This window comes from Stegodyphus dumicola, chromosome 11 (assembly GCF_044657685.1).
Source record: "Stegodyphus dumicola isolate Sdum_Otavi_A_Nest chromosome 11, ASM4465768v1".
NCBI classification, from domain to species: domain Eukaryota; kingdom Metazoa; phylum Arthropoda; class Arachnida; order Araneae; family Eresidae; genus Stegodyphus; species Stegodyphus dumicola.
The window spans coordinates 101,521,110-101,537,269 of NC_140778.1; positions in this window are offsets into that span (position 1 = coordinate 101,521,110).

Sequence of the window (16,160 nt, forward strand, 5' to 3'; positions counted from 1 at the left end):
ATAAGCCACGTGACATACAATTCAACTAGATGTTTCTATAACTCAATTCTAGTTCGCTCTCTCGCACCTAGATGGTGCCACCTCTGGTACTTTTCATCTCTTATTTCAAATATATTTTATCATTACTCATATACGCCTTTATTGGTTATACACTTCCCCGCTTTAAAGCCTTAAATGGATAGAAAAAATAGCTCGAGTAATGCATTTTCATTAGTACGAAACTTGAAAACAATGTTATGACCTGACCTGACCTGATTACGAAGACCAATTCACGTTAAATCAGTACCCCAACCCAAATGATGTTAACATCGAAAACCATGTAAAAGATTACATTGCTGCTAATAGTCGCAGCGTAGGAAATCTCATCTCCCCCCGACAAGTAAAAGATTGTCTTGATACTTTAAAGCCAAAGAAAGCGGCAGGTTATGACGGCATTGGTAACAAAGCCATCAAGAACCTGAACAGGAAAGGGATAACCCTCATTACAAAAATTTTTAACTCCTGCTTAAATTTGAACTATTTCCCTCGTATCTGGAAACACGCTACCATTATCGTCATAATAAAACCAGGAAACGACGGGCCAACTACGAGCGGTTATAGACCAATCAGCTTGCTCCCTACTCTTGCTAAATTATTTGAACGTATTATTGTAAATCGAGTTAATAACTTCATTGAAAGTCACAACTTGCTAAAGAATTACCAGTTTGGCTTCAGACCAGGTCATTCTACAGTACACCAAATCACAAGAATTACAGAAATTATCGGACAACATCTGAATAAGAAAGAGACTGTTGCTGCCCTATTTTTGGACATCGAGAAGGCTTTTGACAAGGTTTGGCATGCTGGCCTCCTTGTCAAAATGATAAATTATCAATTTCCTACGGACCTTATTACGACAATATTCAGCTACCTTGGCAGTAGAACTTTTCAGGTTAAAATTAAAGATACTTTATCCAGCAAGAAAAATATTCAGACCGGTCTTCCGCAAGGAAGTTTACTTTAGCCAATATTATTTTGTCTATACATCAACGATATGCCAAATATCCCAGATACTATTTTTGCTTGCTATGCGGGTGACACCGCAATCATGTGCAGTTCTATTAGCCCTATCAAAGCAAGAGTAAGCTTCAAAAAGTCGTTAATATCCTCACCAAGTGGTTTTACGCTTGGAAGATCAAAACCAATGCAACTAAGTCTTAAGTCGTATTTTTTAGACACAACCTCAAAAAAGTAAACAACGTAACACTAGATGGTGTCACAGTACCCACAGTTAAAAATATTAAGTACTTGGGTGTAATTCTTGACGATAAGCCTTACATTCAGGCCGCATATTATGTACACTCGTGAAAAAGGCCCACAAAGCTTTTAAGTCTATTTATACCTTAATAGGCAGACATTCAAAATTACAACTAAGTACTAAGAGAATTCTCTATCTTCAAGCAATAAGACCGATTTTATTGTACGCAGCACCAGCATGAGCCACTACAGCCAGATCAAATCGTCAGATTTTGCAAAGATTGCAAAATAAATTTCTTAGAACTATCACAGACTCACCGTGGTTTGTAAGAAACACTGCAATACATCGTGGAATTAAAATCAAAACATTAGATAGCGAGATCTTAATTGCCTCACATAATTTCTACACCAAATGTGATAGCATAGGAGATTATGACTATACAGTCATTCAACGCTGCAAAAGACCAAGAACGGTACACCATAACGAGTTATGGTGATCGATGTACATAGTGAATTTAATGTTTTTTCTACTTTTCATTGTTTACTCGTATTTATATTTACTTAATTATTGCAAAGCGATATGGACTTTGGGCCCCCGGAGGCAGGACTTTGATTTGTCTTATGTGTATAAAACTTCAACGTTTGGCCAGTGCAACTATGCATGCCATTTCGAGTTTTGATTTTTGTCGTACATGTAAGACGTACATCTGCTCGTTCCTGATTTTGTGATATTGGAACTCTTCTTTTATTTTACCTGATCAGAGTGCATGCCGCTGTAACAGTAGGCCGGTATTGCAATAGACTCTGGGTGTTTTCTCCGCTGCTTCATTTCTGGCATCCGCTCCACCATGGATCGAAGGATTGATTTTATTGCCTCTGAGGTTACCAACTTAGAATGCATCAAAGAAGCTGATGGATCTCTCTCATCTAAGGACGTACGAGACCTTAAATTCCTTCGACGCCTCAAAATTTCCATCGACAGAGAATTGAACACTGATCGTTCTTCTACTTCTCTTCCCAAACCAAACATCCCTGCTCCTAAGGTTAATGACAGTGATTCTTCAATAACTGGAATCAACAAAACTAATGTCAGACGAGCCAGCAGCCCTGCGCGCTCAGATGAAGAGCAGTCGAAAAAATATAAAGTACTGGATGAAGACAGCTCCGACACGGACTCAGGTTCTAAAGGAGATATTACTAGAAGACTAAGAAAACCCTCTCGAAAGCCTGCTCTGACGGATTCCTCTGTTTTGTCAGAAGTTTCGACAGCTGAGCCGACCACGGAAACAACTTCTGATAATATGGATACAGCCCCAGATGTGGATAATATGGATACAGCCCACGCTTATGTGGCGCCATCTAGTGAGATCCCCGAGAAACCGGCTGCGAGTACGTCTCAGACGGAAAGCATCGGTGCTGCAGATGAGGTCACGTGCCCGGCTGGGCTAATAGGTGATGCTCATGATCATGAAACTGGTACCAATTCTGCTGAAAATAATGAGCAGGATGTGGATAAATTCATACATCCAAATAAAGTGAGCAATAAAGCTCCCCCGATTATTATACAGGATGGTAAATACTCCTGGTCAAAATATAAGGAAATGTTTAAAGATGCAGGAATTAAGCTAAAATCAGGTATACTGAAAGCTCCAGACCACTATGAGCTAAAAGTTGACAGTATAGAAACTCATAAGAGTTTAACTGCATTACTTAATGCCAAAGGAGAGAAATACCACTCATTTATTTTACCCGAAAACAAGAAGGTTAAAGTTGTTATACGCAGCTTACCGATCGACACGCCAACCTCAGAGATAGCTGATGAACTGATAGATAGAGGTTTCCCAGTTGAACGAGTCTCGCAATTAGTAAGACGCAGAAATGGAGAAAAATTTAATCTGCCCCTGTTTCTAGTTATTTTGAAGAGGAATGAAAAAGCGAGAGGGATACATAATATAACTAAATTATGTTTGCTGAATGTTAAAGTAGAAGCTTACAAAGGAAGGAAAGGGTTGGTACAATGCTTTCGGTGTCAGGCATTTCATCATGCCCAGGCAGGATGTATGCATGACCCAAAATGCATGAAATGCGCTGGCGATCATTATTCAAAAGACTGCCCCAAGCCAAGAGAAGATAAACCTAAGTGTATAAATTTCCAATTAGATCATACAAGCAACTACAGGGGTTGCCCGAATTTTCCCAAAATAAGTACTCAAAATCCGCCTTTGAATAATTTCAGTGATAGAGTAATTATCAATAAATCTTATGCCGCCGCTGTTGGCGGGCAAACAATGAATACTCTAGATGAAGCTAGAAGTATTTTTGAAGGGCTTAAAAACCTTGTTGAGGCTATTAAGGCTTCAGGCATTCTACAAGTAAATTTAGCTCCTAGCGCCAATGCTAGTAGTTTCAACGCGGTCAATAATGAACCCAATCATGGATAGGAAAGATAATAATTTTAGGCCAATCAAGATGTTAGTGTGGAATGCTAACAACATAAGAGGAAAGAAAGATGAGTTGGAGGACTTTATGTATGAGAACGACATTGATATTTGCCTGATGATCTCGGACTGGTGGACTTGGACAGCGACGGACGCATGTGTGATTAGCTCCTGCTACCTCGTGCTCTTACTGCACCATTTTCGCCGCCATCTTGAATGTGTATTTCCATCATTGGATTTGTGCCTTCTTGACGGATTATTCTGTGATTATTCCCATGTGATTTGTGTGTTTTCTCAACAGTGTTGTGCTGTGTGAATTTACCGTTTAATTTTTCTCACATTTTTGGATCGCATCTTCGTGTATAAATCAGTGCATTCATGGAGGGAAATGAGTTTCCTCCGCTGAATATTGATATGGATACTACCCAGGCTGATAAACAACCAATGCTTAATTTGGCTATGGAAGTTATTCAATACGGAGACAAAATCCTAGACGACCGCTGGCAAGAGCTTTTAGTGAAGGATAAATAGGAAGTTACTGACTTTATACGTGCTTCGCATTATATTGAAGTATTAATCAAGACTCGTGGGATTGTGTTCCAGGGTCAGTTACAGACTTTCCATGACGTTACCATCCGTGCCGCTATTGAACAGGACTTTCTAGTGCATCGTGCATACGGAGAAGGACTCATTAAAGAATTCCAAGGTAAGTGTGAATTTTTTGGTGCCAGTAATCCAGAACATGCTAATTTAAGTGCTCATGAATTTTATGTTATCCGCTTAAATGATGAAATTGCTAAAAGTAATAGTACTTGTGATAATGATGTAAATAATGTTGAAATAATGAATGTGAAAAATTCTGAGGCTAAGATAAGGCCCAAGAGGCCATCCAAAAAGATCAGTAAAAGATCTATCAATGATGATAGAGACGAAGACGGCTTCATTCTACCTAAGAATGCCGTCAGGCCCAAAAAGTTAATCAAACGTAATGTTGACTTACCATTAACCAATAAATTTGAAAAGTTAAGTACTAAAGAAATTGATGTTTGTAATGATAATGATGCGCAGATAATTAATGATGATGCAAATAATGTAATTGATGTGAAAATGCATAAACCAAGACCAATCATGGTCAAACCAGACATTAAATTTAATGATTTTATGAAAAAATTAAAAGCTGATGTAAAATGTGAATTCGCTGGTAAGGTCAATGGGGACTTTTTAAAGATATTTCCGGAAAACGAGGATGCCCACCGGGCCATCACTAGTTATTTAGACACAAAAAGAAATTGATCACTATGTGATTTTAGCTAGAATGGATAAACCCTTAAAGGTTGTGATGCGTGGATTGCCCATAGATTGCCCAGTTGAAGACATACATGATGAATTGACTAATCAGGGCTACAAAGTGCGTCGTGTGGCGCAGATGCACAAGATAAAAACTAGGTTCCCCATGCCCTTATACCAGGTACAAATTGAAAAAGCCCTAGGGGCTGAAAAAATATATGACTTACATAAATTTCTTGGTTTCTATGTTTCTGTTAAAGTGTATCAAGTGAATGGAAGTGTTGCACAGTGTCATAACTGTCAACACTTCCATCACTCCTCTGACACATGTAAGTTAAAGCCTAGGTGTGTGAAGCGCGCTGTTGCAATTGTCTGCAAGAAGGGCACCCGGCTAACTACCGGGGTTGTCCGAAATTTCCTGCTCACCAGCCCCTTAAAGGAGCTGACAATGTTAATAAGCATAGCCATATTTCTAAACCTGCCCCAACTGAGGATAAGAAAATTGTTAAAGACTCTAGTATCAAAGCAGGCGTTTCATACGCCAGTGTTGTAAATAAAAGTCATACCACGCTGGCTGCCAATTCAGATATGAATGTCAACAAACATGGTAATGACAACACACGTAATGCTGTTCAGTCTAAGGACTGTAGCGGCAGCAATAATGATCACGGCCTTGCAGGCCTGCTTGATTTAGCAAAATTGGTTAAAGAAGTTATTAATATGTTCAAAGGTTTTTCTATTGTAAATGTCTTAAAAAAATATCTGCTAAATTACCAGAAATCCACAAAAACAGTAATGCTATTGATAAATTGTTTATTTTGTTTGAACGTTTTGAAGAGGTATTTGGTTCTATTAGTAATGACAATGCATAATGTATTTACACACCTGCACATCATTACATGGAACTGTAATGGACTGTCCCAAAAAAATTTAGAGTTAAGAGACTTTATAAATGAGCATGACCCAGATATTATGTTCCTCCAAGAACACAAGCTTGGCCCTGCAACCCCAATCTTCGTTCAAAACTATGCTGTGCATAGATCTAACAGGCCACCAACTACTCTTCACCCCAGGGGGGGTGGAACTGCACTACTGATTAAACGCTGTATCCCCCACTCACCAACTCCAATACCACAGCTTTCGATCGCTGAGGCCTCACAGCTATTTCACTCACCACAAACACTTCAACAACATACACTTTTATCTCCACCTAAATACCGCCAGGACATAATGCTCAGGCAGTTCTGGCTGACCTACAAACTTTACTCACTCTTGGCAAACATATCATCATAGGTAGAGATCTAAATGCACGACACAGAGCGTGGAACTGCTATAACTCAAATGACAACGGACGTGTAAACTCTAATTTGGCTACCTCGGCCCGGTTACACATAGCAGCTCCCAAAACTCCAACACGGTATACTGCTAGGTCTACTGGAATCTTAGATTTCTTCCTGCTCGGAAATACCAGTATTCCACTGGATATTTCCATGCTGGATGAATTATCATCGGACCACAATCCGGTTCGTATGATTCTGGACATTAGTAGTTATACCACATTAGACACCAGAGCCTTCAGAACTCTCTGGCATGATTACGCCAAAGCTCTAAACAACATCCCATACACACTACCAACGAACCATACGCACTGGGGACCACATTGATAGTTTAATTCAGGAATTAACCAACAAAATAAACGAGGCCTATAAAATGCACAGCAGGAAATCACCAAGAAAAAGATTCATAGATCTAGAGAGCTCGCTAAGCTTACCAAGGAGCGCAATGCTGCCAAACGACAATTTCAAAGAACTCGATGTCGAGAGGACAAGCAGATCTTCAACAGACTTTGCACCAAAGTCAAGTCTTTCACACAACAACAAGCACAAAACAACTGGACCAGCTACCTCAATTCGCTCTCTGCAGATGATAATTCTCTGTGGAAGGCTATAAAAAGGTACACTAAATGCCACAATAACATTCCGCCCCTTAAAGGCCCTCAAAGGATCTTCTACACTGAAACTGAGAAAGAAGAACTATTAGCACAGCTCCTGGAATCTCAGTTTTGCACAAACAACATACAAGACCCTCAAACAGAAATACTTGTCAACTACTTTCACTCCACGTTCCCAACAAATCCATACACGAACAACATCCCTCCTGTCATGCCTTCAGAGGTGACTAGCTATGTCAATAAAATCAAGAAGAAGAAAAGTCCTGGTCTGGATGGAATCACGAATGAAATGTTAAAGAAATTACCAACTAAGATGATCTTTCTCCTCTGCAAAGTATTCAATAAAATGCTTCTGTTCCAACACTACCCTGCCTCCTGGAAGACTGCCAAAATAATTCCCATCCTTAAACCTAGAAAACCTTCATCTAGCCCAGAATCATACAGACCGATAAGTCTGCTTTCTTCGCTAAGCAAGGTTTTTGAAGCTGTACTCCTCAATAGAATCAACGACTACCTGGAAAGCAACAATATCATCATTCCCTACCAGTTTGGATTCAGAAAAGACCTCGGCACCACCAACCAACTATACAGAGTTGTTGAACTCATTTCAGAGGGATTCCAGAACCGAAGAGTCACTGGAGGTATCTTCATTGACATAGCAAAGGCCTTCGACAGAGTTTGGCTCGAGGCACTCACCTACAAATTACACAGCCTGGGTTTCCCTGGCTACATCATAAACATCACTAAGTCCTATCTGACAGGTAGAAACTTTGTCGTTCACGTGTTTGGTACAAATTCCACACCTCACCCCATCAGGGCTGGGGTCCCACAAGGGTCCCTTTTAGGACCCACATACTTCAATATCTACGTGAACGACATCCCTACATCACACGACACAACACTAGCTATGTATGCTGATGATACCGCAATCCTAACACAAAGTGCATTTGCTGGTTCAGTCATACAACGATTACAAAAATACATACATTCACTTGAGGCTTGGCTTATCAAATGGAAAATCCAAATCAGTATCAGCAAAACTCAAGCCATAATGTTCACCAGGAAGCAAAAATTCAAGTCTAACCTGAAATTCTATGAAAACTCCATCCCCTGGGCCAAGCAGGTCCCTTATCTAGGGGTGATCCTCAGTAAGACACTCTCATGGAACCCACACATTACAGCTAGTATACAAAAGTTTCGAGCTCGTAAAGCTAGACTCTACCCCTTAATTGCTCGAAACAGTGTTTTATCCGTCGATAACAAACTGCTCATTTATAAAACCATTATGCGTCCATTACTCTGTTATGCTTGCCCTGTTTGGGCATACGCGTGTTATAGGTATCGTGGAAAACTTCAAATTGCTCAAAATATTATGCTTAGGCAGATTGTAAATGCTCCCTGGTATATCAAGAACAATCGTATTCATGAGGAACTCGGTGTATGTATGCTCAGGTCCTTTTATTACAAAATTGCAAAGAAGTTCCACACGAAGCAAAGTACTTTAACTAACCCAGCCGTTAAGATTGCAACTTATGACTTCAATGACCTGGATAACAAAGATAGGCCGCTGGCCTTACTAAATATCTGGATAATGTAACTGTATGCTGATTTTTATATATCTCTTAATTACTATTATACTTTATTTGTTATTATGATGTACTTGTACTGTTGATAATACTTACCAGTTGCTTTTTACTATTATACTATTATACAGTTTAATTACTATTATACAGTTTAATTACTATTATACTTTATTTGTTATTATGGTGTACTTGTACTGTTAATAATACTTACCAGTTGATGTACTTGTACTGTTGATAATACTTACCAGTTGCTTTTCTAATGCTCGGCGCCAAAATCTTTACACTTCTCTGTCCATGTATTAACATCTTACTTTACAGGGCACATCACCAGCTCGACTGCTTTCTGGCCTTTGGTAAATCTAAAAAGATGAGTTCAGGCTCAGTTAATCATTTTAACATTTTCTATTTTTAATCAAAAATCAAAATTTAAAAAAAAAAAGTTACATGCACTTTTAACTTAACAGTTAGATTTTCATCATCTTTGGCTAACTGTAACGAGAATCGAAACGTCTCACTGTTCTACAAGGGGTAGTGCCTCTGGCACGGGTACCCTGGTGTACCAAACACCGCTCCACTGCTGGGTGATATTTGCTTGATCTCCGAGACGCACATCACCCCAGGAGACAGAGTTAGCATAAAAAATTATAGAACCTACCGATGTGATAGGTTACATCACAGAGGAGGTGGAACACTCATCTACGTTCATTGTAAATATTCATCTTGTTTAATTTCGACTGAAAGAGACAAGGGCTATGAAATTGTGATTGCCTCTATTAGCTTGCCTAAGATTGGAGATACCTCATTTGCGGCAATCTACAACCCCCTTACTAATAGGCTAACTGAGGAAATGTTACAAAATATTATTCCGGATTCCTGAATAATGATTGTTGGTGGCGACCTAAATAGTAAGCATAAAGATTGGGGCTGCCGCAGCACCAATCACAATGGTTAAAGTACTGAGAGAGTATATCAGTAACCACCCAGTTGGTATATTTGCGCCTGACGTGCCGACGTTCAGGCCCAGCAACATCAGGTACACTCCTGATATTCTAGATATCATTTTGTCTAATACAGGAATTAATATTGTGCTGGAGGTTCGAGACAAATTAAGCTCAGATCATACTCCTGTGTTTGCTACACTAGGGGTCACCAGTATTAATTATACGAATGTTAAGACCCATACCGACTGGAGAATGTACCTCAATGTTGTGAAAGTTAGGCTCCCTAAATTAGGTGCTATGGATTGGATTGGATTGGATTATTGTAATTTGGCACAAAACCTGTCAAGGTTATCTGCGCCAGACAAATGGTAACAATGCAATTAGTCATTTGTAAAAACTTCCAGCTTAGGTAAGAGACAGATTACAGTCTATGATAAGAGCTCATATCTTTAAAAAAAACAGGTTAAAATCTATTATAAAAGCCAATATCTTTTAAAAACAGAAACAAATTACGATGATGTGCTTTTCCAATTAAATTTTTTAAGTCCAGTTCTGAACTATTAAAATGTTTTTGCGAAAATAATTAAAACTCTGGCATTCCACCAAGATATGATGAACTGTCAGATCTGCGTTGCAGTTTGGGCAGCTGGGATTCTCTTCTCCCTTCAGAAGATACTCATGGGTCAGGCGACAATGGCCAATTCTCAGTTGAGTCAAGAGGACATCTTCCTTTCTATTAACCATACATGGCCAGTATCCAATGGTGGGTTTTACATTTCTCAGCTTGTTACATACTCTGTCATCCCATTGCTTCTGCCATTTGCTGAGGATTTTGCTTTTGACAAACCCTTTGATGTCTGCTAGTGGAATCTGAAGATTGTACATTGTGGTTGCAGTTTTAGCTGCAATATCTGCCAATTCATTCCCCTTAATGGCAACGTGTCCAGGGATCCACGAATATAGAATCTGGTATCCCCGAATTTTTAAAGAATGGTTCAACTTTAGGATTCTGATTGCAACTGGATGAGTACATTGAGCGTGATTTTCCAATGACATTAAGGCACTCATGGAATCTGTGTAGATAATAAATTTTGTGTACTTTTGTTTTGAAAGGTAAGTCAAAGCCAGATGGATTGCAGTAAGCTCAGAAGTAAGCACAGAGCAAACTGTATGTAATCGAACCCCTGCTATTGTTTTTTCTGTGACGAAAGCAGCGGCAACATGATCCTGCGATTTTGATCCGTCTGTATATAGAGGGATATATTTCCTATATTTGTTTCTATGTTGAAAAAAATCTGCTTGTAGATGATTTCATTAGTTTGTGATTTATTCCAGTGTCGAAAAGTATCCAGAGAATGGATTCTCCTATCCTCCCAGGGAGGAATTCCAAAAAAATCCTCCATCTGTATATCTATATTAGATAAATTATACTCCTCCACCACAGCACTCATCCGCAAGCCGAAAGATGGGACACATGATGGTCGTGCCTGATATAAACGGGAGTATTGGTCATTAAGCAATATTGACCGTGTAGAATTTTCGGTTTGTGATAAGACTTTGAAATAATGCTTAAGACAAAGATTTTCACGTCTTAACCGCAGGGAGGTCTCGTTACTTTCCACATATAAGCTTTCCACTGGAGAAGTTCTAAAGGCACCAGTGCATATCCGAAGTGCATGGTGATGTATCGGATCAAGTTTGGCTAATACTGAAGGCCTTGCCGACCCATAAATGATTGATCCATAATCTAGTTTCGAACGAATGAGAGCTCTATATATAAGAAGCATTGAGCTTTGATCAGCACCCCAAGAAGTATTTGACAGTACTTTCAGAATATTCATAGTTTTTAAACATTTCTTTTTTAGATATGTAATATGGGGGAGGAACGTAAGTTTATGGTCAAATATCATTCCTAGGAATTTTATTTCCTTTTCTACAGGAATCAGCACATCTTGCAGATAAAGTTCGGGGTCAGGGTGAAGAATTTTCTTTCGACAGAAATGTACACACACAGTCTTTTGAGTAGAGAATCTAAAACCATTTTCCTGTGACCATTTAACAATTCTATTGAGAGATGTCTGCAATTTACATTCGATGTCTTTCAGGTCTTCTCCCTGGCAACTGACTTGCAGGTCATCGACATAGAGCATACCCTGGACTGCTAGAGGCAGTTGTTTTAAAACAGAATTAATTTTTATACTAAATAATGTAACACTTAATACACTTCCTTGCGGAACGCCCTCTTCTTGATGGAACATGTCAGAAAGTGTATCGCCTATCTTCACATGAAACTTCCGATCCTGTAGGAAATGTTTGATGAATATCGGCATGTTTCCTCGTAAACCATTGTTATATAGGTCACGAAGGATACCGTATCTCCAGGTGGTATCATAGGCTTTCTCTATATCAAAGAAAATGGAAACATAATGATTTCTTCTAACGAACGCTCTACGGATACCTGTTTCTAAGAGTAGGATATTATTGATAGTTGCTCTTCCTTTTTTAAAACCGTTCTGATAAGGGGAGATACAGTTATTTGTCTCTAAATAATAAACCAGACGAGTGTTGACCATCTTTTCAAAGACTTTGCAGAGGCAGCTAGTAAGGGCGATGGGACGGTAATTCGACGGATTAGTAGGGTCTTTTCCTGGTTTAACAATGGGGATGACAAAAGCTATTTTCCAGTCATTTGGAAAGACTTGTTCCTTCCATACTCTATTAAAGAGAAAGAGGACGGTTGCCAATGACTTGGAAGGAAGATGTTTCAGCATAGGATAGGCAATATCATCTGGACCAGGACATGAATTTTTTGTCTGCAGCAGAGCTCTTTTCAGTTCAAGCACAGTAAAATCCTGATTATATGGTTCAGTATTGGGAGAGTTGAGATTAATTAGTTGTTTTTCAATGCATTTTTTTGCGGAAAGAAATTCAAGAGGGTAGTTACTACTGTCTGAGACGGCTGAGAAACTCTGTCCAATAGCGTTGGCAATTTCTTCCCTACTAGTAACTGTTTCACCACTTGTCTTTAAAATGGAAAGTGTGTGCTCTTTGTAGATACCGGACGCTTTCCGGACTCTCTCCCACACCTTCTTACCCGAAGTTGAAGAGCTAATCGAAGACACATACGAGATCCAAGAATTCTTCTGACTTTTCCTTCGCACCTGCCGAGCTTTTGCTTTAGCCCTTTTGAATATTACGAGATTTGATTCTGAAGGATATCGCCGAAAAATGCTCCAAGCTTTTCTTTGTTTTCTGATGGCGTCCTGGCATTCAGGATTCCACCAGGGCTTTGGGTATTTTGGCTGTTTTACCGACGTTTTTGGTATACATATATCAGCTGCTTGAATAATTTTATCTGTAATGATCTTCACAGCCTGATCAATGTGCACATTCTTTATTATTTCTTCAGTAAAAAGAGCATAACGTAAGAAAGAGTCCCAGTCGGCTTTGTCCAACAAAAAGCGTGGTGTTCTAAGTATAAACACACTCCTATTTCCTGTAATGCTTATGATAATAGGAAAATGATCGCTATTATATAGATAATTCTCGACATTAAAAAAACAAAAAGGCAAAAGCTGTGGAGAAACAATAGCAAGGTCAATGGAATGGAAGGTCCTTGTTGGCTGATGAAAATAAGTGCTTTCTGTGTTGTTAAGGATAAAGAGACAGTGGTCGTGGAGTAGCTGTTCAATTTGCTTTCCTCGTGGGTTGGTGTCTTTACTACCCCACAAGGGATTGTGTCCATTGAAATCACCGACTAGAATAAACGGAGCTGGTAATTGGGCAATTAGATCCTCTAAATCTCTTAAGTTAATGTTCTCATTAGGCGGGATGTAAATACTGCAGACAGTAGTCAGTGTTCGAATGCTCAACTGTACTGCAACTGCTTGGAGAGGAGTATCCAAAGGGAGAGCACTCGAAGGGCAATTAATTGAGGTGAGTAGACAGACACCACCACTTGCGCGTTCACTGAATGTCTTATCCTTTCTTGTCATCGAGTACCTACGTAGCTTTGCAAAATTACCAGGTTTGAGGAATGTCTCTTGTATCGCTATACAAATAGGTCGATATTTATTAATAAGTTGCTTAATGCCATCAATACCCTGATAGAAGCCCCGGCAGTTCCACGAAATGAGAGTAGCCATTAGGAATGTTTATTGCTTCGATGCTGTTTCTTTGTTTTGTGAGGTAGAACATTTTTCGAGAGATCTCCGCTTCCATCTGTTTCCATCTCAGATTCGATAAAGTCTGAAAAGGTCCCTTCAATAGAGCTTCGGCTTGAGCTTCTCTTTTCTGAGCTTTTGATTTTCTTTTTTGAACTCTCTGTTTCTTGTGTTTTTATTTCTCGACTTTCTATTGTCTGTTTGGGAGGAGGTACAAGAAAGACTTTTTCTTTGTCATTTGTTTTTGGTTCAGGTATCTTCTTCTGTGTGCTATGCGATGTTTGTGTACTTATTGACCGATATGATTTAGTGGCTTGTGCATAGGAGACATTTGCTTTTGACTGACCCGTGCTAAAAAGTTTCTTAGCTTCAGGATAGGAGATTTTTCTTGTAGTCTTAATATGCTGTATTTCTTTCTCTTCTTTCCACTTAGGGCAGTTTCGTGAGTATGCTGGATGATTGCCATGACAGTTTGCACATTTTGGATCAGCTACACAATCCTGACTTTCGTGACCTCCTGCAGAACAGCGAGCACATGCCAGGTTTCACCGGCATGCGGCCTTCGCATGGCCAAACCGTTGACACTTGAAGCAGCGCAGTGGGTTCGGCACGTAAGCTCTGATGGGGCAATTTAGGTAACCTGCCTTAATGGCTTTCGGTAGCTCTGGAGAGGAGAAAGACAGAATAAGATGTTTTGTGTTGACGAGTTGCCCGTCTCTATGGACTTTTATTCGGCGGACGCCACATACATTTTGCTCGGCGAGTTCTTTTGAAAGTTCATCCTCAGAGACTGATATCAAGTCTATTTCCGAAATGACACCTCTTGACGTGTTCAAAGACTTATGTGGGGATACAGTAATAGAATGTTCCCCCATTTTGGTCATTTTTTGGAGAGAGGAAGATTGTGCATCAGATGTAGTCTCGATGAGCAGAGATCCTGAACGGAGCTTTTTTATGTGTTTTGGCTCGCCTACTGAGGCCGCAATATGCTATGGATGAAGAATGGTGATAGATTTTCTAGCTCACCAGTGATAACTAAGAACTTTGGATATTTGTTTGTGCTAATTAAGGTCGAAGTACAAATTCTTTTAGCAGCTCCAGAATTTTTCGTATCCATATGGTTAGGAGAAGAAGTTAAAGTATTCATATTGAAAAGAGAGAAAGTTTCGGGCCCGACCGCCCCACCCACCATGGAGCCCAACAAGGGAACACAGATCCCTGTGTTAGGGCTAGCCGGGCCTATACGCAAACTGAAGCCCCCACAGTCGGCTTTCCCAAAAGCGGAGACTTCCGAGAGCTTATCCCCTAGCCACTGACCAATAGGACTAGTGGCCAGCCGATTGACACTAGCGGGGACAGCTAAGTGCCTCCCGTTTTAAGTAGAAGCAGAGGCCAAAGCAGTGTGTTGGGGACAGTACCTCGCCCCTCAACTGCCAGGATCCTCCTTTCCCACCCTACGGGTCACCATGCACGGCAAACGCATAGGCGGTATTCTCACCATGGTGAGACAGAAACCAAGAGTAGTAGCTGCATCTCACAGTGAGCCCCAACCTCCAGTAGAGGAAACCACAAGGGAGAAAAATAGGAGAGAGAGCTAGACAAGAGGAGAGGAAAGAGAGGAGGAAAGGTCACTGGGACCCCGGGAGTGTGATACCCGATCACCAAGACGGCAATCCCCTGAGGGTTCTTCACCTGCTATGCTTTAGCTGGGCATGTTGGAACGGCCTTCACGCCTAGGGTGGCCCTACCAGGAGCTATGCTCCCGACGTACTTCGCCCGTTCCGCCCAGTGACACCCCCCCGCCACGTTGAGGCAGCATAGCAGGACTTTGGGGGGGTTAGGTGCTATGAAAAGCCCTTCTGATATTGACAAGGAGATTGATAAGTTTACTACATGTCTTAATGACTCTTATTATGAGGCCACCAAGGTTACTCAAAGGTCTTGTAAAATCGCTAAGATTCCAAGGTACATCAAATCTCTCATAGCCGAAAGAAACAGGCTGCGAAGGAGGTATAATATCACCTGGGACCCAATTATTAAAACGGAGTTAAATAGGATCAGTAAACATATTAAGCTTGAAATGCATAAATTAAAGTGTGAGGCTTGGAATGATAAAATGGAGGAGTTAAACTTAGACACTGATGCCTTCTGGCAGTTTACAAAATGTTAAAGAGGACGCATCAGTGTGCTAGGCCAATTATTGCCAACGACGTGACTGCTTATTCAGATACTGACAAATGTCAGATTTTCGCTTCACATCTTGAAAAGCAGTTTTCTCCCAATCAGACACCTCGTAATATTCACTTTGAGACCCAAGTCAGAATGAAAGTAGAAGATTGGCTCGGTGCTCCCACGGTTCTAAATGCCGATGGTTTAACTAATCCAAGAGAAGTTACGGATATTATCTCCAAATTGAACCCCAAGAAAGTCCCAGGTATTGATGGAGTTACAAATTTAATGATCAGGAACCTCCCGCGCGGTGGAATCACAAGACTTTCCAGCATTTTTAATATATGAATTACGTTTTCCTACTTCCCGGACTGCTGGAAGTACGCAAAAGT